The sequence below is a fragment of the Phacochoerus africanus genome, chromosome 16 (assembly GCF_016906955.1).
Source record: "Phacochoerus africanus isolate WHEZ1 chromosome 16, ROS_Pafr_v1, whole genome shotgun sequence".
NCBI classification, from domain to species: domain Eukaryota; kingdom Metazoa; phylum Chordata; class Mammalia; order Artiodactyla; family Suidae; genus Phacochoerus; species Phacochoerus africanus.
The window spans coordinates 21473066-21500031 of NC_062559.1; positions in this window are offsets into that span (position 1 = coordinate 21473066).

Sequence of the window (26966 nt, forward strand, 5' to 3'; positions counted from 1 at the left end):
AATTATACCTAGAGTTCTATTGGCCACTGAGTAGATGATAAATAGACCTTTCTTGATAACGTTCTTCATCCATGAGTACTGCTCTCTCTTGCATTAATAGGTCAAGAGAGGAAGCACAGTATTTGTTTGCCTTGAGACTTCTGTTCCAACACTGTCACTCAACAATTATGGTTGAAAAGTCCATGCCATACTTATACACTACTCTCCCCCAACTCTTGTGAGTATCATTTATTCCCATTTAAAATACTTCTTTTTCAAAAATAAAAATAAATAAAATAAAATACTTCTTTTTCTCGGTAACTTTAACTGATTAAGGCCGTAATTTCTCTCATTATCCTCATTGGTTTTGAAATTAATCTCAGCGTCATAATGCCACTATTTTCTTAATCCTAATGCATTTTGCTCCCGCCCCTGTTCAACTACACATTGGCATGGATATATTTAGGACCTCTGGATCATCTGGTATGTTTTTCAGGGTTCTGCAGGGAAACAGAGCCAATAGGATATATACATTTCTAGACAGAGATTTATTTTAAGGAATTGGTTCACGTGGTTGCAAAGACCGGCAAGTCCGAAATCTTCAGGGCCGGCTGGCCAGCGAGAGACATGGTGGGCTGGAAAGGGTTGATGTTGTGATCTGGAGTCCAAAGCCAGACAGGAGACAGAATCCCTTTCTTCTCTGGGGATCTCAATGTTTCCTCCCAAAGCCGTTAATTGATTGAATGAGACCTACCCATGTCATGAAGCATAATCTGCTTGCCTAAAAAGTCTACTGATTTACACATTAATCACAACTAAAAATTACCTCACAGCAACTTTGATACCAGTGTTTGATCTAACAACTGGACCCCACAGGCTATTTAAGTTGACACAAAAATTAAAAATCACACCTAGTATGGTTCTGTTGTTGAGGCTATTAATGATTCTCTCTTGATCTGATTTTATTCCTGCTTCAGAGACCACTCTTCAACTCTCTTGTCTCATTGTTCCTTTTTTTTGACAGCTCCCCTAAATTTGGTTATCAAGTTTAGATCCTTTGATCTTCTAGTTACTGTTCTTTCTTCACATCTCTTTTACTCCCAAAGTATCATCTGTGAAGCTTAGGTAGTATTCTCTTTAAGTCTGTTCCTTCTATTCAGGGAAGTCCCTTTATTTTCCTAGAAAATATAAGTGGGTATTTTCAGGATTCACCTTCATATGACCTTTTCAAATTACCATTCCTCCCAGGATCAGCTGGCAGCTCTTTCTTTGTACTCAACAGTGCTCTGAATATCTGTCTACAGAGACCCTGCCACAGAGACTTGAACATGTGTCTCCTATTGGAGTTAGCACAGGGAGTGAAAAGAATGAGACAGAACATTTACAATACATATGAAAAGCAAAGTGTTTGTATGTATTCTGGAATACCTATTAAGAAAAAAAATCTTACAAGTCAAGAAAAAGGCAGACAACTCAATAGAAAAAAAAAAAGAACATTCAATTTATGCATATACTTCACAAATAAAAAAAGTTAAATGATTTTAAGTTCCATTAATGATTTAGGAAGTACAAGTTAAAATCATAATAAGATAGTGATATCTTTGAGAATGGCTATATTTAAACAAACTGAGACTATCAAGTATTTTGTTTGTTTGTTTTATGATGATTTTTATTTTTTCCATTAGAGCTGGTTTACAGTGTTCTGTCAGTTTTCTACTGCACAGCAAAGTGACCCAGTCACACATACATGGATACCCTCTTTTTTCTCACATTATTGATAAGGATGTGGAGCTATAAGAATTCCTACGTACTGCTGTTAGGAATGTAACTAGCTTAACCACCCTGCACACCAGATGGGCATTTTCTGTTAGTTTGAAGATATTCATATCCACCAATCTACCAATTCCATTCTTAGTTATATATTCACTGGAAGTACATGTCCATTTGTAACAGGACATATATAAAAGAATGTTTATAGGAGTATAGTATAGTAACCAAACTAGAAGTAACCCATATGTTCATCAATGCTAACATAGATACACAAATTATAGTGTATCTATATAGTGAAATACTCTTCAGCAGTGAAAATAAATGAATTACACATAACCAGGACAGTGAAGCTATTTCTCACAAGCAAAATCAAAAGTAGCCAGTCAGATGAAATGATTCTAGAGAGTTCACGTAGGAACTAACAAAGTTTGATTTTATTTACATAGAGTTTTTTAAAAACAGGCAAAATTAAACTAAAAGGTTTAGGAAGGCACACCACGCACATTTAGGTGGAAATGAAAGAAGCAAGTGAAGGAAAATATTGCCTTAAAATCAGAGTGGTTCTCTTTAGATAGGAGGAGAAAGACGTGATTGGGAAAAGGTACAGGAAGAGCCATGAGTGTGCACGGGGTGAGGAGTGGTTGTTTGAAAGGGCCAACTGTGTTCTATTTCCTGGCCCATGCAGTGTTTGTCTGGTAATAATTCATTAAGGTCTATGATGAGGTTTTGTTCAGATATATGTATGCACATTACATTTCATAGTGAAAATCTTTCTATATGTGTGTATGGTTGTATAAAGATGAAAACAGGTAGAAGCGAGCCACTAGAATTACGCAGTGATAAACACTCTGATGAGGACCAGGCAAGCCAATGGTTTCTGGCTGGTTTGTCACACACCTTTGGGCTGAAGGAATTGGTAACACACTAGTCCAGATGCTGTGCATTGTTTTCCACCGACCTCACAGCGTAGAAGGGCAATGAGGGGTGACAGGAAAGTGCCAAGATTTTAGCCTTCAACAAAACCTGTGACTAACACAGTCAGCCTCACAGATGAAACAGAGCACAAGGTTGCAGGGGCTCCCAGTTCTCAAATGAGAAAAAAGAGGCTTCCCCCAGAATTTCTCTATGGAGATAATCTGAGAATCTGCAGTACTGGTCTCATTTCCCCATGAGCCTGTCCATGGATCTGTTTCCATGTGTGGAAGCAGCAGAACCTCTCCTGTCCAACCTCTCCAGGTGCTGCCCCTGCCTGGGCTGCTTAGTGGGGTTTTGCTGCCCTGGCTGGAGTTGCAGTGTGGTTAAAGTCTAACAAGTCTGCAGATCAGGGGACCACCAAACCACCTTCTCCTGATAATATCGGTGTGTTGCTTGAGGAGCCACTGCCCAGGAGGTGCAGAGTTCTCCCTAAACTTCACTGATCAAAGTGAAGAGGAGGCTATTCTCTTCCTTAGTGTCATATCAGAAAGAAACAAGTCAGAGCCCAAAATCACTGGGAGGCAAATGTGACAATGCACAAATGGGCCACTTCCCTGAGCTGAGCCCATGTGCTAGGAGTGACTCCAGCATCAAATACATATGCTGAGACTAGAGCCACTGCCCATCCCACCCCACCCCCCAAAAAACCAGGTACTAAATCCAGAATCTCGGTCTAGACCAAGCACTCCATTATGATGGGTGTGCTCAAAAGAATTCCGTCAAAAGAAGATCCCTCTCTGATCTTCTCTTTATCTTCCTTCCCTCCACTTTTTCCCTCCTCTTACCCCCTCCTCCATCCCTCCTGCTCACCTCTCTTTCATCCACAAATATTAACATGCCAGGCACTGTGCAAGGCAGTGTAGAACACAGCAGTGAAAAAAACTCAACACATTCCTTCTTTTGTGAAGGTTACAATTTCCTGCCTTCTGGCCTTATTGTGGATGATTTAAGGACCTCAGGAATGTTTTAATAACTATCTCACAGAAAAGGGAACACAGTCCAAATTTATCTTCTTCCCGGGGGCCTTTAATCTGCTCTTAGCTCATCATTCATAGATAAAAAGAGCGATGGGAGAGAGCGCCCATCCCCCAAAGACCATACGTCTCTCCAACAAAAGCAAGTCATGTTTAGCCCTTGTCTGGGTGAAAACATCTTGTTTGTGTAGCATCTATCATATGTAATGTGATTAAATGTTGGTCTAATTAAGAGAGGAGCATTGACTTTTATTTAATTAATACAATACATACTTGACATCTGATAAGTTCTATAGATGGACAGTTAAGTTGAGATACGAAGGGAGGGAAGGAAGATGTAGAAAAGGGAGAGTGAGACACCTTAAAGACGAGAAGAGAAAGGCTTACTAAGTTCCGAAATTTTTCACACTTTCCACTGAGAACTGAAGAATGTGGTTACCTTATTTCTGCCCTTTGAAAGTCTAATTCATTGTTTAACAGGAACCCACAGTGCTCTATCTGCTCTCATCTTGAACAGAGACTTCCCTGGGAATGAGTTAACCCTAGCACCAAACAGGGACAAATGTGAGCCTGAGGCAACAGCACAGTCTGTACCGACATTGACCGAAGGCTGACTGAATTTAAATTAGAACCTTGCAGATAGGTTCATTTGCACCATATTTTAGATTCCACATATAAGCAATATCATATGGTATTTGTCTTTCTTTTTCTGCTTACCTCACAAAACAGAAACAGATTCCCAGGCATGGAGAATAGACCTGTGGTTGCTGAGTGGGGTTGGGGAGTGGGAGGAACTGGGAGTTTGGGGTTGGTAGATGTGAACTATTACATTTAGAACAGGAAAGCAATGAGGTCCTACTGTATAGCACAGGGAATTATATCCAGTGTCCAGGGGTAGACCATGATGGAAGATAATATAAGAAAGGGAGGGACAGTGTGGGTGTATGTATATATTTATAAATGACTGGGTCACTTTGCTGTACAGCAGAAATTGGTACAACATTGTAAATCAACTATACTTCAGTAATATGAATGAATGAATAGATAAGGACTTTTCCTGGGTATTTTTCGGTCCCACAGTAACTCAGTTGTGTTGGAGTAGAGAGTAGGATAAAATTGCGGAATCAGCAAACATGGAAATTGAATCCCCTTGGGCAGGAGTCTCTGCTTTTCTTCTCACCATTTCTTCACCACCGTAATCTGTTCCTTCAGTATGTCCTAGGGCAGGCATCACACTCTCTTCCTGGAAAGGGCCAGAGAATAAATATCCAGCCTTTCAGGTTAGCCAGTTCCTTTGCAACTGCTGGGCTTTTTCACTGTAGGCCCCAAGGCAGCCAGAGACAATACGGAAACAAATGGATGAGGCTGTATTGCAACAAAATTTCCTTTACAAAAAACGGTGGCAGGCAAGAGGGGTGTAGATCATAGTTTGCTGACCCCTGTCCTAGGGACGAAGAGTTCAGGCTTTGAACTAGACAGCCTTGAGTCCTAGTTAAAGCTGTCATTTATGAAATTTGTTAACTTGGCTAAGGCTCTTTACTTCTCTCAGTGGCTGGATTTCTCATCTGCAAATTGGGAGTAATCATACTTGCCTTATAGTATCATGAGCCTTAGATCAAATAATTTATATAGACTATCCAACGTAGAGTCTAATTCGTGTTATGTCTTCAGTAAAGGAAAGGTGTCATTGACAACCACTCATTCATTCATTTGCCCCTTCATTCATTCAATTAGCTGTCTGACAGGCATGTGGGGAATGCCTATCATGAGTCAGGCATTTGGTAGGGTTGGGATATCACAATATACAATGTCTATCCCTGATCTATGGACTCTAGTATCTATGAACATATATATATATAAGCATTTACAGTGCTAAGAAAGATACCTTAATTCAAAAATTCTTTAAGAACTAGTAAGGGTACATCTAGTTTAGTTGTGAAGCTTCCCAGCTTTGAGTGATGCTCTTTATACTTAGAGCAGTGTCTAATTCCTTTCCTACACTGGGTTTGGGCTAACTCATAAAATCCAAGTAAATCAAGTTCATAAAGTGAAGGAATAGAAGATCACCCATGAAAATTAACGAAAAATTATAAATGCAGTGAATAAAGGAGAAAGGGAAGAATAAGCTCCAAGGTTAAACAATGTGTCTTTGTGGAATAACTGCCTGGATACTTAACCATTTTTGATTAGAAACATGGATTTGGGGGAGGGGGTCATCATTCAAGCTAATGAGCCCCTGAACTTACCATCTGTGAGTAAGTCTCCTCTCCCTACTCTAAGAATATGTATCTGGCAATTGAAAGTAAACACAAGTCAGCGTGATGCCCGGAAATCTGTATCCTCTGGAATTAGGCAAGGTCACTGCTCTGTCACAGTGTCACAAGCTGTTCCGTTTGGAGGAAACTCCTCAGATCTCCAAATCTGTGAGTTCCAGCCAAGCTTTTCTTTTTTTCTGATAAGGAAAAGGTGCTGGGATTAAGTGTACACATGGTACTTTCTGTCCAGTTTGCTATCTCAGGCGAACGTGTTGCTGTCAGGGTGTGCACCTGTAGCTGTGCAATTGTGGGGAGCACAGCCTGGTGGACCCAGGCTCTGGGGCCCGGGGGATGGAGGATGGGCAGCTCTCTGAAGGGGGCGGAGCTGGTGGGAAGGCAAGGCTGCTGCCCCTGGGCAGAGACGAGCAACTTCTGCTCAATAATGAAATACCTCATGGGGATCCTAGGGTAATGGGGGATTTTCCAGGGACTGTTGTTTTGCGCAAGAATTTGCTGAAGTTGAGACATAATCAATAGGGGGATTAAGAAGTCAAAGAATCAGCTGCCTAACCATTTATTTTCTCTACCTGCTCAATATTCCTTCAAATATTTCTAAAGTACTTATGTATTGGTTCCAGAATCACTTCTCATTAAATTCTAAAAATGTTTTTTCTTTTCTTGTTTCAATCTACTATATAGGCAAAAGAGGTGAAAGATTGTAGTATAACTCAGACACAGGCATGTTTGTGTTTGTGTCTGTGTCTCTGCGTATCTGTGTCTCTGTTTGAGGGTTTGTGGTAATTGAGAAGAGTAAATCGATACAGAAAGAGGAACAAACATTCCAGGTGTCAGATGAAATTTTTTTTTTTTTTGGTCTTTTTGCCATTTCTTGGGCTGCTCCTGCAGCATATGGAGGTTCCCAGGCTAGGGGTCGAATCGGAGCTGTAGCCCCCGGCCTACACCAGAGCCACAGCAACTTGGGATCCGAGCTGTGTCTGCAACCTACACCACAACACTGGATCCTTAACCCACTGCGCAAGGCCAGGGATCGAACCCGCAACCTCATGTTTCCTAGTTGGATTTGTTACCCACTGAGCCACGACGGGAACTCCAGAATGTACCTTTTATTATTATTATTATTATTATTATTTTTGCTTTTTAGGGCCACACTTGCCATGTATGGAGGTTCCCAGGCTAGGGGTTGAATTGGAGCTACAGTTGCCAGCCTACACCACTGCCACAGCAAGGCCCAATCTGAGCTGCTTCTGTGCCTTACACCACAGCTCATGGCAACGCCAGATCCTTAACCCACTGAGCGAGGCCAGGGATTGAACTTGCAACCTCATGGTTCCTAGTCAGATTTGTTTTTGTTGTGCTACAATGGGAACTCCTGACTGTGCTCTTTTGAAAAGCACAGAGCATGTGGTTCATTACCAAGAATGGTACCTGAATGTTACCAGAAAGTTGGAGGTAACAAATATATACAGAATTGGTTATGCTTGCATCTTCCTAAGCAAAGCACACTACCGATAATATTAGTTGGCAGTGCACTAGGATAAACAAAGATAAAATGAATATATTAGTGATAAATAGCTCACTTAAGGGAGTTGTCAATCTAAAACAGTCCTTTATTTGCATTATTAAATAATTGTATTATATGGCACAAAGAGGCAAGACCTCACTATCAGAAAGAAATAATTGGAAAAATACACAAACCAATACTTAATGTGTGTATATACATTATATTTTCTCAATTCTGTTATCATCTATTGCATAATAAATTTGATCAATAATTATATATATATATATATATATCTCAAGCTTTTATTGAACGATGAGCATACTGGTCAGGCAGGACTAAAGGTGAGCTTATAAACTAAGTAGACAGTGTTCTACTGACATTCTCATTGTCAGTGTGCAATAAATAACCACCTGTAGGGAACTTGCCAATATATAATAGAGGATGTGCCACTCACACCTTGAGACTTTGGTTCCAGTTCCAGTCGTGCATCTCCTGGCTGTGCGACCTGGGGTGAACCTCCTGTGCATAAAGTCCCATCTTTCATGAGACCCTCTGAGATAAATAGTCTCCGGGTGTATATAGACTGGGTTTTTTTTTTTTTTTCCCACTCTGTTTATCCTCTTTCAGTATCTCCTACTTCTCACTGATAAAGAATAGCACTTATTACAACTACAATAAAATGATGGATAATTGTTTATTAATTACACAGTCTAGTGTAGATCTCATTCATCACTGTAGTTTCAGCCTGCACCTCAGTGCCTAGTGTATGGCTTTTGCTCCGGCTCTATTTATTGAGCAAATACAGTTATTTCGCTCTCTAGGCACCAGTGTTTCCATCAGTTAGATGAGAAGATTACACTAAAAGATCTCAGCAGAGCCCTTCTTGCCCTAAATTTTTTGATTAATTTTATTTTAATGTATCTCATTTAAAATTTTACATCAGAGGAAATTAAATTTTCATAAGAAATTGTCCATAAATCCAAAAATAAAAGTGGGTAGAATATCAGTTTGGGAAGATTTACCATAATATGCCCATTATTTATGATAGCTTTTTTGGTATAAAAATTAGCTTTTGGACTCATTTTAACAATGGGATGACAGAGTGTTCTCCATTGGACTATAAGCCCCTTGAAGGGGAGGACCATGTTTACTTATCTTTTTAATTTTTAATTTTTTTTCTTTTTGTCTTTTTTAGGGCCACACCTGTGGCACGTGGAGGTTCCCAGGCTAGGGGTCTGATCAGAGCCACAGCTGCCAGCCTACACCACAGCCACAGCCACGCTGTACCTGAGCCGCATCTGTGACCTACACCACAGCTCACGGCAATGCCAAATCCCCAACCCACTGGGTGAGGCCAGGGATCGAATCCCCAACCTCATGTTTCCCAGTTGGACTCAGTTTCCGCTGCGCCATGATGGGAACTCCTTTTAAAAAATTTTTTTTTTTGTCATACTCATCTTTTCAAATTCTAGTTTCTAGCATGGACCCTGGAACACAATCTTTATTGAATTAATAAGGGAGGTTGAGTGAATAAAATGGTGGGAAAAAAGAAGAAACCAACGATGTTATAGAGAGCTTTGTAGGCAGACACCCCGGGAATTTGAAGTAAAAACAAGACTAGATAAAGGTCTCAGATGTTAAAGTGTTAAGGAGAATGATTTACAGTTTTAGACAAAGACGTTTCTGAATATAAAAACAAATTTCAAATTGTTACGATAGTATTTTTTATCATCTACATTTAAGACAGTGGAAGAGACCAAGTGCTTGATGGGAGGCCTCCCCACCCCCACCATGAGGCAATTTTGAAAAACTCTCTCCATTCCTGGAATTGAGAGACTGTATGCAACCATTGCCAGGACCTAAGTGTCAGTCAGAAAGAAGGCAGCAGCAGGCACACTGAAGAGGCATCAAGTTTTCCAGGTAGTTGAGTATCTCTTAATGGTAGTTGTTTAGGTTTTGTTTGTCTGCGTCTTTTTATAGAGTACTTTGTTTATTGGAAAGAGAAGAACCACTGATTTAAAAGTGCTTCAAGAAGCGCAAAGATATTTCCCTTTCACTATACTGTTATCTTTCCTCCCCTTGCCTGGAAAATCCTTCAGAACCAATGCATTCTTCCTCCAAATGTATATATGCAAATATACCTCTCAATGGCTCTTTAGGAATAAAAAGTAGGATTTACTCAAGAATAAATCTGAATAGCACCAAAGATACTTCAAATTCAGATTCCTCCATGATATTGCTTGATTAGTTTCCTTGGAATCAGGGTACCAGTCTATATGTATTTATTAACTATTAACAATGTATGTCTTAAATATAAAGAAAACAAAATACAGCAGAAGTCAATATCCTTTTTCTAGATCAGTGTGGATCCTATTCTCAGAAGCAGTGTTCAACGAGAAGTGATCAAGTCACAGTGCTGACTGTGAAATCTTAGTGTGCTCATGCTTGGGTTTCATCAATGTTGCTGCTTCAACCCAGTGACACCCACTAATATATTTATCAAGGAGAAATAAATCAGTGAGTCAGTCAACCAGTTTAATTTTAACCATCCCTAAACTAAGGCTTACACTTTCAGTGCTTCCCATATTCAGGACACGACACACACAGAAGTGATGCCATTTATATGGCCCACTGGGACAACAAGAAGAGGCTCTTTTAGCTTGTGATGAGTGGCTTGGAAGCTCCTTTCCTCTTCCAACAGCAGTGCATGAAGACTGAAGGCCTGACCCACATCCATCCATGGATTCATGGCACATTGGTGTACTTTAGAGCTCTGCCTTGAAAGGTGACCAGAGCTGCAACTCATTTATTTTTTTTTTTCTTTTCCAATTATTTGTTCTGATTCAGGTTTGGTACTCAGGTATATACAAATCGAATGACAATTGCTAGATGACTTTCAAACCATGTAATTTGAGTCAATGTTAAGCAACTCTTCTCGTTGCCATGGTAACTTGTTCAGAACAAATGATGGTTCCTTCTATCTGGGTGACCCTCTTGAGTTGGCCATTTACACCTCTCTCCATTATTATACATATTACATTAAATTATAGAGTTTTTATCTTTATAGTGTAAGGTCTTGGGGGCCAGCACGTACACCTAATTATTTCCTCAGTCATCTCACAGCGGACGGCCCCGGGTAGATGTCCTTACAACCTACACTGGACCTGCTCAGCGGTCTGACAGAACACGACTGATGGGAAGCGGGCACCGCTGGGGAGCTTTGAATAGAGATGCAAACTTGTCGATGCAAATTTGCAGACATGAACACCCACTTCAGGAAAATAATGTGTCCTCTTTTTTAAGGGAGAGAATACCAAAGAGATCACAGAAAATACCATCACCTGCATTTAAGGATTATGACTAGGGAAAAACATATTGCCTTTTATATCCCTCAGTCACTATGACACAGATGACGATAAATCTACTCTGTTGCTGTTTGGGGTTTATCAAATCTCCGGAAAGCAGTACAGTAGAGCTGGAATATGGATTTTCTTGCGTTTGACGCATGAGTAGGAGAAGGAAATAAATGGGAAGGGGCTGGCAAGTTGAAAGATGGAATAAGAATCAAAAGAGACTGAATTGTAGTGGGTGAGTTACGTAGAAATGATGTTCCACCCGAGTGCAGTTTATATTGCCCCAAATCAGTTAATAGACTTGAGGACAAAGGTCTGTATTGATACATTTAAGTTCTTTATTCACTGTGCAGTATCAGTGAGGAAGGCTAATAGAATGCCAACTAAGATTAGGGGAAATATTAATAATGCGTAATACTTCTGCAGAGCATCTCATAAAACCAAAGACACTGAGTTGGAAAGTATCTTAGAGGTCATGCAGTCTACTTTTACCGCTAAAGTCTCTTTAAACTTTTATGTTCAAGACACACTTCTGAGTGTTAGAAATTGGAGCAGAACATTTGGAAGGATTAAAGCACTCAAGGTAACATCTACCATGACAAATTGAACAAGCACAAGCCTGCCCTTTTTCAAAAAAAAAAAAAGAAGAAGAAAAAGAAGGAAACCACATTGTGTGCTAACTGCTCAGACTGGCCCCCACGCTTCTCTATAAAGAGATGGAAGGATGCAGGGCCACAGTCTCTTTTGCTGATTTTCTTCTTTGTAAGTTTCCCCAGGAATGCCTACCCCTTGGGTGGCATTGTAGAATTTGTTCCCAGTCCTGGTACATATCATGGTTACCTTGAAGGGACCCACCTTGCAAGACAGCCCAGGCTATCCTCTAAGTCCATTATCTCCCCTTTGTGGTTTTTCCCTGAAATGTTTAAGTATGTTGGCGGGGGGGGTCCACCCAGTCCACAGAGGGCATGGATTCTGCTTCCAACAGCAGGTGCGGGGGGAGGAGACGTCTGACAATCTACCCCTGCTGTTTCTCGTGTCCTCCTGTTGCCCTTGGGTCCTGACCTCTGCTACCTCAAAGCCTTTGCTGATCTGCATGCTGTGACAGCACACTGGCACACAGTCTGTTTACCTGCTAGCTTTTATTATTATTGTTATTGTTATCCTTGTTATTTTAACATTGTATTATTCTATATTATAAATATTATAATTAGTTGATATAATTACTATGCTTATATTATTACTTATTATTATTGTTATTTTCATTATTATTAGTTCACAATCTTTTACCCTTGAAGTCTGATGTTTTTTGAAGTTAGTATTAGATTTTTATTTGAAAGGCAGTAGGGAGATAAATGGAGATATTTATCCAGTGGGCCACAGGGCAGAATCCCATAATTAGGTACATTAATATTTCCACAAATAAATATATGAATATGTACACTATGTTGGAATAGATAAAGGCTCTCTCCTTATTTCAGATCAGGGTTTGGCAACAATTGAGTTAAACGTCTTTTGATTTTCTTTGTCTGGGATTTCAGAACTGCAGATAACGGGGTGCAAATCTGTGTTGTTATTCTTGCTATTGTATTGATTATTTTTTTAAGAAAAATGACTATTACAATTTACTCTCCTGATGATTCTTTGCCGGGTTCCTAGTCCGCCACTGTCTTGCTTAAGCTCAAGGTTCCTGGAGTTGAATGTGTTATGTTGGGTGTGACATGCTGGACTCAAAGTGGAATTGATAAATCACCCCCTTGATGTCGGTATTTGCTTTTGCGGCCAACTCACCACATGATGATTTTCAGTCCACAGAATTGTTTATTTCTTGTTTATATCTGCTACTATATAATCTCATGTCCTCTCTTGTTGTTTTTGTGCAACCGGTTTTTGGAAAATAAATTTCTCCCTATGAAATTGTTTCTCCCCATGAAATTTAATTTTTAAGCCTTGGCTCATTTTCCCAGTCTGATGAGATAATTTTGGATCCTGACTCTGACATCTCAGTATCTGTTATTGCCATGCGTCAGATGTAACTTTGATCAGCATGTCTTAATCCAATTTGGTGAGAAAAATATTGAAAAGGACAGCGCCAAGGGCAGAGTTAATGTTGCTCATTAGTGAACGTTAGTCAACACTATTTGCAATAGTCATTCAGCCAATTAAAATCTATCAAACTCTATGACAGTTTGCATTTCTATCCTTGTCTGTAAGAGTATCAAGAAGATCTTTATCTGAGATCTTGCTAAAATCCACCTTCAATCTGTCTACTGCAATCCTGTGGCATGTACTACATTAGCCTGAAAAAAAAAGAAGGAATAAAGGTGGATCTCACCTAATACAGTTTTTGAAAACCCATGTTCCCTCTTAATGATGACTTTTTCTCTCTCAAAGTCATCGCAAAAATCTGGATGATAGTCTGTAACCTCAGATCATCAGATCTATATACTTTGGTCACAGGATAATCACATATTCCTTCTTTACACTTTTGAAAATTAGAATATAACTCATCTCAACTTTCACAGCACCACTTCCATTCTCCATAGATTCTCAAAGATAATTGAAAAAAAGTAAATGTGAAATATCTTGGGCGTTCTGAAATGTTAAGGATAACTATATAATTTATCATCCAAATAAAGATACTTTTAAGGACTTCCTGTCCACTGTCATGGCTCAGTGGAAACGCATCTGCCTAGGATCCATGAGAATGCATGTTCCATCCCTGGCCTTGCTCAGTGGGTTAAGGATCCAGCGTTGCTATGAGCTGTGGTGTAGGGTGCAGACGTGGCTTGAATCCTATGTTGCTGTGGCTCTGGCATAGGCCAGTGGCTACAGCTCCAATTCAACCCCTAGCCTGGTATAATCTCCATATGCCATGAGTGTGGCCCTAAAAAGACAAAATAAATAAAGATACATTTAAAAGAGAAATAGGTCTATCAGTGTGTCAGAAAGGCAGGCATAAACTGGGACTATCTTAGGCAAACCAGGATGTTCACTAATAAGTGAACATGGCTAGAGTCTTCAATTCGTTTACAATTAGAAAGTACCTGTTACAGTGTCCTCACCTGGTGAGGTGCTTCATGCTGGGATTGGCCCCTAACCATCTTTAATCAACAGTTGTTCTCCACTACGGATGAGGATGAGAAGTAGAGCAATACTCAACTCTGCACCCCAAACACTCATTAATCATTCCTGCTGTGAGGAACAAAGACATTTGCCTTTCTGGCCCTTCTTGTTCTTGTTCTTCTTTTTTTTTTTCTGGGCCACACCTGTATCATGTGAAGTTCCCAGGCTAGAGGTCCAATCAGAGCTGCAGCTGCAGGCCTACACCACAGCCACAGCAACACCCTATCCAAGCCTCATCTGCAACCTACCCCACAGCTTGTGGCAATGCCGGATCCTTAAGGCATTGAGTGAGGCCAGGGTTTGAATTTGTATCCTCATGGGAACTATGTCAGGTTCTTAACCCATTGAGCCACAAAGAAACTCCTCTGGCTCAATGGCATGGAAAAGAGAAGGAAGAGGAGGAAGATGAGAAGATTATATTTCCTGCCATATATATATATTTTCAAGCCTTAGCTTATTCTGGGGTTTAGTATTTCCAACTCTATATTTTACAAATATTTCCCTTTAGTTATCCATCCTTCTATCATATACGCAGATTCTCATGAATTTGATAAAATTTGATGTCATCACAGCTTCCAACTGGTCTCTCTAGATAAGCTTTCCTACCCTTTTTTCTTTTTAAAAATTATTTGCAGAAGGAAAAGTGAAAGTTACTTTTGAATAACATAATAAACCTCTTAAGCATTTTTTTCTCTTTCAGAATCTCAGCAATGTTTCCATGCTTCCCTTTATCAGGATTTTTTGAATGCTCCCTTCCTGACCTCTATACATCTAATTCAACTTAGCATTCCTCTTCCTAGCTCTCAGGAACCTTAAGATGTCATACACACTTTTTTTCTTTCTTTTCTTTTCTGTCATTTTCACACTCCCAATCTACTTGATAGTCAAAATTAATTTGAAAAAATAGCAGTTTTCCTTATTTGTCTTCTATCTTCAGCATAATTTACACATTTCTATTAAAGGATCCCTTTTCAGTTTTCTTTTCCTGTCAGTTTCCCAATCCTGGGAGAAAGTAAAAGACCCCGAAGAATCTATTACAAGATATAAATTTAGAGTAATTTGGAAAGTCTTAAGGTATTTATTGTGAAATAAATACCGAGGAGAGGAGGAATGTGAACATGGCATTTTAACAGTCAACAGCGATCTATCAAAACATATGTTTTGCATACAGAACCCTGGAATCATTAAACAGAAGTTGGGGCAAAAGTCAGGTCACTGTGAAGACATGGGAACTTTCTCACATTGAAGTGGGCTGTATTGATCTGAAGCAAGTTGCCAAAGGGCTCCTTTTTTGTTTTTTTTTTTTTTCTAGAGGGGAGGATGCAAGAGTAGACTGAGGGTGACACTTTTGGCACCTCTGTCTTCCCACTTCATTAGTTCACTACTGACAGGAAGGCCCACCCAGGTGAGGCAAGTAAGATTCCCATTGGCACCAACCTATCCAGGGCAGGGTGGAGACAGTATGAGGAAGAGCTGGCACTTGGGCTGTTTGTTCTCAGGCTCTGCAGGCATTTGGTTTCTTCTTCCCTGAAGTAATGGGTGAAGCAGCATCGACTTGGCTTGGTTGACCACAGTCCTGTGATGAATCGGAGTCCTGAGGGTCCCTGGGGCTAGGTTTAGGGAATGGTTTGGGGAGGATCAATGGATTCTTTGATCTAGTCTTTACAAAGATACGTTTAAAGCTTGATTTTGGGGGGAGTTCCCATTTTAGTGCAGCAGTTATAAACCCAACTAGTATCCATGAAGATGCGGGTTTGATCCCTGGCCTCAGTGGATTAAGTATCCAGCGTTGCTGTGAGCTCTGGTGTAGGTTGCAAACATGGCTTGGAAGCCATGTTGCTGTGGCTGTGGTGTAGGTTGGCAGCTCTAGCTCTGATTTGACCCCTAGCTTGGGAACTTCCATATGCTGTGGGCATGGCCCTGAGAAATAAAAACAAAACAAGCAAGCAGAAACTTTATTTTTTTTGGCCATGCCCACAGCATGTGGAAGTTCCCAGGGCAGGGATCAAACATGTGCCACAGCAGCAACCCAAGTTACTGCGATGACAATGCCAAATCCTTAATCTGTTCTGCCACAAGGGAACTCCTAAATCTTGATTTGTTTTGAACAGTTGGTACTGACCTTTGTACACTTAAACTCTACTGGACAGAATCTAGGAAGTGATGAGCGTTCAGGTAAACTTTAGATAGAAAATTTCACCTTGGACGTTCTCTACAAATATTAGAGTGAGCCCTTGGAATGTTCTTTAGAGAAATGGCATTTTTATATACTTTGGTTAATTCCCTCTTGGAGTTTTAACCAGAAGTTTTGGCAGCCTGATTAGTCAAGGACATTTTCTGAAAAAAGAATAATTATGGAGGGGTGATTGTACTAAAAGTAATTAAAACATTATTCAGCCACACTGATTTTAATATTATAGCAGTGTTGCATTACTATTCAGTCAGATCAGTGGACTTCAATAAAAAGTCTAGAAACGTATCCAAACACCTGTAGTCATTTAGTATATAACAGTGGTGGCATCTCAAAATAGTGGGACACAATGTGAATTATTCAAAATATAGTGTTGGGAATAATTTGGAAACATTTAAGTTTAAGTCCATTTTTGTCGTATTCTCCAAAACAGTGTTCATTTGTAACAGGGAGTTAAATAATCTCGAAAGTTTATTGGGTATTTATTATACCTCAGGCAACTGAGCCATGTATGTCATATGGATTATCCCATTAATTACTTTTAAGTGTCCTGCGGGGTAGATGTTCATATTAATCATATTTCATGATGAGGAAATTAAATCACGGATCAGATTACCACTCAGGTCAGCAGAGGCAGACTAGAGCAGAGGATTAAGGTGAGGGTTGGGGATAGCTTCAAACCTCCAAGCTCCAAGCTTATTACGCCTTGAAAGAATTAGAAGATACCTCTGGAGAATATGTATGTGTGGTTGTAGCATAGAGGAGATCGTTCAGAACGTGTCACCAGACACAAAATCCAGGAGGAAAATATTTAACTACATAAAAATCTAAAGCCTCCTATATGTCAAAAAAAAAAAAAAGAAATAGGATAAATCAATGATATTTTAAATATGTATGACAAAGGATGAATTTATATATTTAATATAAAGAGAGCACCTTTAAAAAGCTTAATACCTCAGTGAAAAAAGAGAAATAGACCATAGACTTGAAGGCAATACACAAAAGAAAGGCACATAGCCCCAAATATGAAAAATGATCAATCCTACCAGTAACCAAATAAATGCAAGTAAAACCAAGAACACTGATTTATAACTTTAGTTGAAATAAATAGTAATAACTTTATATACCATTTATAACTTTATTTGAAATGGTGGTAATTTGAAGACCTACCTTCAACTTTAGGAAATTTATTAAACGTAATGGAATTTCATGCAGCCTTTAAAAGAACGTTTTAAGTTTCTAATGAAATGGCAAAGTACACAACACGTTGACAACTAAAAAAGTATTAGGGCCTCAGTTTTACTCATAAACAAGGCACAGATGTACAAAAGAATAAAACCTTGTGTATAATGCAATGAACTGTTGAAAGTGGTCCTCTCTAAGTGGAATGTTTAAGGTTGACTATTTCTCTCTTTTTTAAATCTTTCTCACTATTTTCCAAATATTCTATAGTGTACATCTTTCACATTTATATACAGGAAAAATTTATATATATACACACACACTTTGTGAACTAAGGATTGAAATCCAGGGTCAACTCAGTATATAATTTTCCTTTTCCAGTGATTTTTAGTTTACACAATCAATCACATGCACTTTCTTATTTAACATAAACATGACCCCAGGTTGGTTCCCACTACCACTTGAAATGGCATAATTTTTGATTCCAGTAATTTGGGGAATAAAATAATTATTTCCCAAAACCTCTGTTACAGGAGTCCTGGCCTTCCTTCTTTATTTAAATGTATGCCTCCCTTGTCATTCATTAGAGCACACCATCCCTGCCTCCCCTTTTGTAAAGAACCAAAGCATTCTGCTACAGTTGATCTAGAAGGCAGCCTTCATACAAAGCAGCAGAGTAACCCAGAGCCACGGTATTCACCTTGACCCAGGTTTGAAGCATAGAATAGACTAGACAGAGCTAACAGGTGCTATGTGTACTTCAAATGTCTCAGCCCCAAACTTCATGGATTAGATGAAGCTTTCTCAGGTCTGGCAGTTTCTGATTCTGTTCTCTGCTCATCAGTTTGGCTCATTGGTTCCAGTCCCTAGTTCCGTCTTTCTTCCTAATTCATTTTACTTCCTCCTTCCTGTCCAAGGTCATGTCATTCTCTTTATATTCTATTGGGTTCCTGGAGAGGCATGCCTTATTCTTTCCAGCATCTGGGTTCACCACATTTAGCTTCCACTGGGAGTGGCCGCCTGTGTCTCAGCATTAACTCAGCCTGTGGCTCGTGGGCTGCCCACAGGCACTGTGTGGTCTCAGCTGCCTTATGACATCAACTCAACTGATGTCACCTTCATCCGTGCTTTCTGCCTGCCTGTCCTGGCTTGCCCTATTTTTTTCTCTTTCTGAACTCATGCGCCCCTTAAAAGTTCTAGTTCCATTCAGTTTTTTTCTCAAAAGACAGACAGTTGAGACAATAGCCTCCAGGTCGTCAGGCTATTGTTTCTTCTTGGAAAATTAATATGACCGTTAGCATCTTTTTACTTAATTGCATTTCATTGTTTCCTGCCTGAGAGAGGACAGATTTATAATGAGGACCAGGGAGGACTTTTTCTAACTGGCCACAAGCCTTCCTTGCTGCACCCTTTCTATCACCCTGTGTACATGCTTCTTCTTGTAGGTTCTCCCCATCTCACCCCACTCAACTGGACAGTTGGTTCACTAATTAAATGATTACATTCAAGAGTTCCAGGGATTTTTCCACTGTGACTCAGCAGTATTGAACCTGACTAGTATCCATGAGGATGCGGGTTCGATCCCTGGCCTTTCTCAGTGAGTTAAGGATCCGGCGTTGCCATGAGCTGTGGTTGCATACATGGCTCGGATGATTGCTGTAGCTGTGGCTGTGGCCTAGGCCGGCAGCTGCAGCTCCGATTTGACCCCTAGCCTGGGAACTTTCATAAGCCACAGGTGTACGGCCATGAAAAGAAAAAAAAAAAAAAAGAGTTCAAATGCATTTCCGGCTCAGATGCTATTACGTTATGTCTACACATACGTATAGGTTTTATGGAACTTACATATGTTTTTTCTTTTTTGGCTTCCCTGAGGCATAGCCATATGAAGAAAGCTATATTTGTACTTTTTTTTTTTTTAAATGAAGTTCCTGGGCAGGGATCACATTGGAGCCACAGTTGTGACCTATACCACACAGCTGTGGTAATGTGAGATCCTTAACCAACTCTGTCTGGCCTTGGATTGAATCTGTGACCCAGGGTTCCAGAGACACCACTGATCCCATGGTGTGCGGTGGGAACTCCTTGAATCTATGATTTTTCACTGTTAAGTTAAGCAAACATTTCCCACCAATAGCTAGTGGTCCTGTGGTCTGTGGGGTTCAGGAGTTCTGAAATTCACAGATGCGAAGGGTCAGAGAAGGCTGGAACAACTATCCATGCTGATTTAAATTTTATATTCATAAGACTACTAATTGCCCTAATAGTTAGTCATTGTTAGAAATTTATACTTAAAATTCTATGAATGCAATGCCATTGTTGTATTGTATAAAAGGAACTCTATTAACTTTTTTTTTCTTTTTTGTCTTTTTGCCATTTCTCGGGCCACTCTCGCGGCACATGGAGGTTCCCAGGCTAGGGGTCTAATCAGAGCTGTAGCCACCGGCCTACGTCAGAGCCACAGCAACGCGGGATCCGAGCCGAGTCTGCAACCTACACCACAGCTCACGGCAACGCCGGATCGTTAACCCACTGAGCAAGGGCAGGGACCGAACCCGCAACCTCATGGTTCCTAGTCGGATTCGTTAAGCACTGCGCCACGGCAGGAACTCCAACTTTTTTTTTTTTTAAGTGGAGTTTTACTGCTAAGAAATTATTTCAATGCCACTGGTCTATTTACTGTCAAGAAAGCATTTTAGGCTCATTTTTATTTCCCAAAGGTTTTGTGTGTGTGTGTGTGTGTGTGTGTGTGTGTGTGTATAGATGCAGCCTGACTTAATCTATATGATTCCACATTAACTACTTGATGCCTTATTTTCCTTACCTAAAAAATGGAGATAATACCTCGTGTATCTGTCTTGAAGAATAAATAATGGAAACCATTGTAGCACTCAGTAAATATAAACTGCCATGTGAGCACTCCTAAATCCTAGCCATTGTACTGTGTGCTTAAGCACTTTTCATTTGGCTTCCTTGCTAATGCATTAATCTGTTGGCAAAGGTTAGACCCTGCAACCAATGTCAGATGTGGATGAATTTGTTTCCTAACTGATGGAAAACAGCACTTTTTTACCTTGCAAATTTTAATAGTAAACACAGCTTCTCTGTGAAAGCGAGCATCTCTGACAACCAAAGGTATCCCCTGTCAGTCCCAGCTTTTACCTATGACCCCCTTCTCGTGACTCTTCCAATCTGGTGGCATGAAGAAGGGTCACAATTATTAGAGCCCTCCCCCGTTGGCATGCCAATTGATGCCAGGGGAGATCAAGGATGGCCTTTGGGAAGTTCCCAGGTGGCTCAGCAGGTTAAGAACCTGACATAGTGTCCGTGAGGATGCAGCCTCATGTTGGCCTCACTCAGTGGGTTGAGGATCTGGCATTGCCACAACCTGCAATGTAGATCACAGATATGGATCGGATCCTACATTGCTGTCTGTGGCATAGGCTGACAGCTGCAGCTCAGATTCGACCCCTAGCTAGGAACTTCCCTATGCTCCAGGGGTGGCCATAGAAAGAAAAAAAAAAAAAAGAGGCTGGCCTTTGACTGTGGCCATGCTTCACATTCCTCACTGTTTAGACTACCAGAGAGGAACAAAGTAGGGGGCAGAGTCCCTTAGCAATCACTCTGATTATCATGGCCACCACTAGACCTTATAGCACTCTCCAACCCCCAAAACATTGGCATTTAATATCCCTGGGTATTATTTTGTGGTTGCTATTTCTAGTTTGTATTTTGTGACCCCACCATCACTCTCCCAAAAAGAAAGCCAACACTAAGAGTTCAGTGGGCAGTTCCCTGGCTTTGCTAACTATTTGGTAGGCTATTTAGGATTGCTTTTAGTATGTATTTATGTTACATTGCCAACCATAGAGAAATGGCTGAACAGAATATTTCAGAATATTCAGAGTATTTCTCCTATTTTCTGCAATGGGGGAGAGTACCAAGGTTAGCCCATTTTTCTGTGCATTTCTATAAATATAGTTAACCTGAAAGGTGATTTTAATGCTATCTTACTCTCTGGTGCCATACTTTGGAAATAAATCCATCTTGGGATTCAGTTAAATCACACGTGGATAATTTGATAAATCCTGTTGTGATTGGGCAAAAGAAAATGCCTTCCTTAGCTTTGGACCAGCTATTTAGTTTCTCTTATCTGTACCTTTTGGATAATATTTGATAAGATAAAACACCACCACAGATTCAAATGCCTGATATATATTTGTAATAAGATATTACAGAAAACATTGTAGTGTGTGGTCATTTATGGATGGTATGTCAATCCGGGATAATCCTGGTTCAAGATGAGTAACCAATAACTGAGACCAAGAAGGATGAGAAGTTTAAAATTTTCTGTTTTAGGATTATGAGATGCATTTGGGATCTTTTCTCATAGGATAGGTGGGTAATGAATTTAGTGGTACAGAACTCAGCCAGATGCTCTAATAGACTGAGCTCCAAATAGAATGTTAAATGAATGAGTGAGCGAACAGATATCAAGAGCTGGGGAGATTCTGATTGTCTTTATGGTAATATGGATGTTAGAAGAAACACATTTAAGCAGAATCAATAGTCTGCCTAAAAAAATACAATCCATGTTGCACCCTCCCTTTCGCGCATCCCCTTAAATTTCCTTTTCTGCCCTCATTCCCTCAGTTCTGTTTTTTCAGGTCACTTCCAGTGTTTGCTAGAGCCAGTTCCTCCTGTCAATGATAATTAGCATCTGTTCCCCATGGCTCCTCCTGGGTTTTTTTCAACCGAATAGTCATTTTTTCTTTAACATTTCCTACTGCTTTAATTTTCACTCCTGTTTTAAATTCTTCATTAACTTTGATTAAGCTTTCCCAAGGCTTAAATACCTGTAAAACTTTTTGAAACTTAATCATTTGATTTGCCTGCTCATCTTTCCTAATCTCGCCTTATTTTAAGACTGTTAAACTGAAAATTGTGCCTCAGAGATGGTGTGATCACAGAGGGGAAAAGAAATGATGGCTTTGTTAGTGAAAGTTTAATGATGAGTTTCGCTGGAAAAATCTCACACTTCAGTGTTCTTTGTGTATCATGCTGATAAGCAGCTAATAATTTTAAATGCCTTCATTTTAGATTTAATTTTAAAAACACTTATAGTTTTCAAGTCCACATAAATACTAGGTACAAGTTCACTCAGTCTAGAAGAAAATTAACCTTACATTGTCCTTTATAAGTTTTGCTGCTTACCTCAGCAAGTCTCTTTGATTTTAATTCTGTAGACCATTAATTATTTTCTTAAACCTGTCATACTTTTTCTGATTAAGAATATGGAACTGGAGGTTGATCTTAAGAATGAAGTACTCCATTTTTTTTTTCAATTTCTAGAACCTGAAGCCAAGAGAGGTTAAATTTGCAGACCTAGATAGTAGCAAAGCCAGACTAGAACCCAAGGATTTGGTTGCTTGGAGTCTGTGTCAGGGACTTTCACTGTAAAACATAAACCATATCGTCCTGCCAACTGGTCTGAAAATAACCCTTGCCACCTCATGTCAACTCAAGTCCAGATGTAGAGGAAGTATTGGAATATACATGCACCTCCTTAGGGCTCTGGTTATTATTGGAAATGATTATAGAAAGAGTTTAATTCAAATGAATGGTATTTTCTCTTGATTCTAGGGAAAGAAAGTTATAACCTTCTCACAATCCTGTTACATGAACTCTAGGACTATGCCATTGTGACTTTTAAATCTAGCAGTTGATAATAGTCTGTGTTATAAGACCTATTGAGAATCATCAAGGGATATGTTTTGCATCATCTGAGCTATTCCTTGGTCCAATTACTTCCCCTTCTTCCCCACAACGGATATTACCAAAATAAGCTCTTTTACTACTTCTGAGGAAGATAAATAGAAATATAGATTGCTCTTTGATTAGAACGCAAACAACCCTATTGAACTGAGCAATATTAAAATAAATACCAAGAAAATTCATGGGTATTCTTGTTACAGGTTATTTGCCCTGGACTATTAGTTTTATTAGGTTTTGTTTTTATTGACTTTTCCATATGTAACATAATCCTTTTTTTAAAAAAAAAAAACCTGTAAGCCTTAGAGGCAGCCAAAAGACTGAAATGTGTTGATAGAGGTGAGTACACTCTATGATAAAATTTCATGCTTTTAGGAACCGTATGTAATCCTTGTCTATATACAGTATAGTTGTCTCCTCATTTCTGTTGATGTTTCCTTATTTAATATAATTTGAGATGAAATTAGTTATTTGATGCCATTGGAAATGAGCTTTATCTTCTTATTTAACTAGTCCACTTATTGGACCATTTTGCAATAAGTGATAATGACCTTCACTCTAATTGAATTTCCTGTTTTGGTGGGGTTCACCCGTCCGCCACCTGTGCACACATCCCTCATGGGGTGATTGTAAGGAGCTGCAGTAGAGATAAATGTAATAAAACCACATTGACATCACTTGTCTCCTTGAACCCTTTTCTTAAATTACTCAATGAATTTTATTATATTTATAGTTGCACAACAATCATCACAACCCAGTTTTTAGTATTTCCATCCCAAACCCCAGGTGCTTCCCCCCATCCCCCAATCTATATCCTTTGGAAACCATTAAGTTTTTCGAAGTCTGTGAATCAGTATCTGTTCCATAAAGAAGTTCATTGTGTCCTTTTTTAGTTTCCACATGTAAGTGATAGCATATGTATGATGTTGGTGTCTCACTGTCTGACTGAATTCACTTAGCATGATAATTTCTAGGGCCATCCATGTTGCTGAAAATGCCATTATTTCTTTCCTTTTAATGACTGAGTAATATTCTGTTGTGTGTATGTACCACGTCTTCTTTATCCACTCCTCTGTCAATGGACATTTAGGTTGTTTCCATGTCTTAGCTATAGTATATAGTGCTGCAATGAAGACTGGAGTTCATGTATCTTTTCAAGTCACGGTTTTTTTCTGGATAGATGCCCAGGAGTGGGATTGCTGGATCAAATGGTAATTCTATTTTTAGATTTGTGAGGAATCTTCATACTGTTTTCCACAGTGGTTTTGCCAATTTACATTACCACCAAATCCTAAAGACGCTACCAGAAAACTATTAGAGCTCATCAATGAAATTGGCGAAGTCACAGGATACAAAATTATTTCACAGAAATTGATGGCATTTCTATATACTAACAATGAAAGATCAGAAAGAGAAATTTGGGAAACAATCCTATTTACCATCACATCAAAAAGAATAAAAAATACTTAGGAATAAACCTACCTAAAGAGACAAAAGACCTATTCTCTGAAAACTGTAAGACACTGATGAAAGAAATCAAAGATGACACAAACAGATGGAAAGGCATACTATGCTCTTGGACTGGAAGAGTTAATATTATCAAAATGACTATACTACCTAAGGTAATCTACAGATTCAATGCAATCCCTACCAAATTACCAAAGACACTTTTCACAGAACTCAAAATATTTTAAAGTTTGTTTGAAAGCACAAAAGACCCAGAACAGCCAAAGACATCCTGAAGAAGAAAAATGGAGCTGGAGGCATCAGGCTCCCTGACTTCAGACTACACTACAAAGCAACAGCCATCAAAACTGTATGGTACTGGCACAAAGACAGAAATATACATCAGTGGAACAGGATAGAAAGCCCAGAATTCAACCCATGCACCTACAGTAAACTAATCTATGACAAAGGAGGCAAGAACATACAATGGAGAAAGGACAGCTTGTTCGAGAATAAGTGGTGCTGGGAAAACTGGACAGCCACATGGAAAAAAATGAAATTAAAACACTTCCTAACACCATATGCAAAAATAAACTCAAAATGGATTAAAGACCTATATATAAGACCAAATACTATAAAACTCTTAGAGGAAAACATAGGCCAAACACTCTCTGACATAAACTGCAGCAATATCTTCTCAGATCCACCTCTTAGAGTAATGACAATAAAAACAAAAATAAACAAATGGGACCTAATCAAACTTAAAAGTTTCTGCACAGCAATGGAAAACCTAAATAAAACAAAAAGACAACCCACAGAATGAGAGAAAATATTTGCAAACGAAGCAGCTGACAAGGGATTGATCTCCAAATTTTATAAACACCTTCTGCAGCTCAATACCAAAAAAACAAACAACCCCATCAAAAAATTGGCAGAAGATCTAAACAGACAACTCTTCAAAGAAGACATACAGATAGCCAAAAAACACATGAAAACATGTTCAACATCACTCATTTTTAGAGGAATGCAAATCTCGAACCCTTTTGATTCTTACACCTTTTATAGAATTCTGCCTAAAATGTACAACTTTCTACCCCTCAGAGAGTCCTCACTATCCTTCAGGATCCCCAATGAATCGTAGGTAAGACCATTGTTCCTGAGACAAATCACCAACTGGAATACATGTATTACTGTGGAGAACTGGTCTTCAGAGCTAATGTGATTCTCAACCTTGGGAAGAAGAAGATACCTAGGATTGACCTTAAACTTATAAAATAAAGGCTATAGGTCCCTCTAAGTGGTTCTTCCTCCTTTGTCTCTGTCACCACATCTAGATATTCACAGTTAGGATCCACATTTTTATACACAGATGAAGATAGTATGATTTGCTTAATATGAAACGTACCAAGCTAACATAGCTTCTAAAAGCCCGAGGCTGTCTTCCTACAACCATTTTGTAAGTAATTTGCAAATGAAGTCCTCAAATTATATTGTCGCTTAGGGATAACATAGGAATAATAGATAACTACAATAACTGCTTCAGTAACTATGATGGGAATACAATGTTTCCTTGTCATTTCTTTCTAAGGATTACATCATCCTAATAATCAGGCTTTGAACATTACAACCATTGTTGCATTTGTTAATTTAAAAGTATTGTTTAAATCATAGCATTTTTGCTGTTTCAGACATTATTTGGAGTTCCCTTCGTGGCTTAGTGGTTAACAAACCTGACTAGGAAGTTTAAAATGGTCACACATCCAGTATTTGGTGTTACTGGGATTCCAGCTTACATGAGACCCCAGAAATCATTTTCTTAAGTGAGGTGGATGTGAGCATACAACTGGGAGGCCATGGAAAATAAGAACTGATAAATGTCTCCTGGTTAGGCAACATGCATGCAATTAGCTACCTTTGAAAGGGAAATGTCATTACTAAGGGTGGGGGAAAAGTAGAGAGCTGAAGGTAAAGAAAGATGGAGTAGTGAGTGGAAAGAGCCTTTATAGTTACCTTTCAAGAACTTTGACTGAGAAGAGAATTGGAAAGGTAAGGTAGTAGCTGAAGAAGGATCAGGGTATCAAAGGAAGATCATGTCTTCCTTCCTTCCCCTCCTCCCTTTCCCTCCCCCCTTCCCTCCTCCCTCCCTCCGTTCCCCTTCCTCTCATCATCTCTTCCTTCCTCTAGTCATAGTGTCAACTAATTTACCTGTAAAGCTTTGGTAATTGAGAAGGGGTTAAGGAAGCAGGAAGGGATGCGATGACCCATGAAGGCAAGGTCCTGAGCATGTGGGGGAGCTAATGACCAAACTGTGTGGAGTACGGTTGATCTTTAATAGACACTTTCTTCACTTTAGCTAGAGAGACAGACAGGAAGGGTGGGTAAGAGACCTTGAAAATTCATTGTGGACCAAAAGGGAGGGCTATGCTC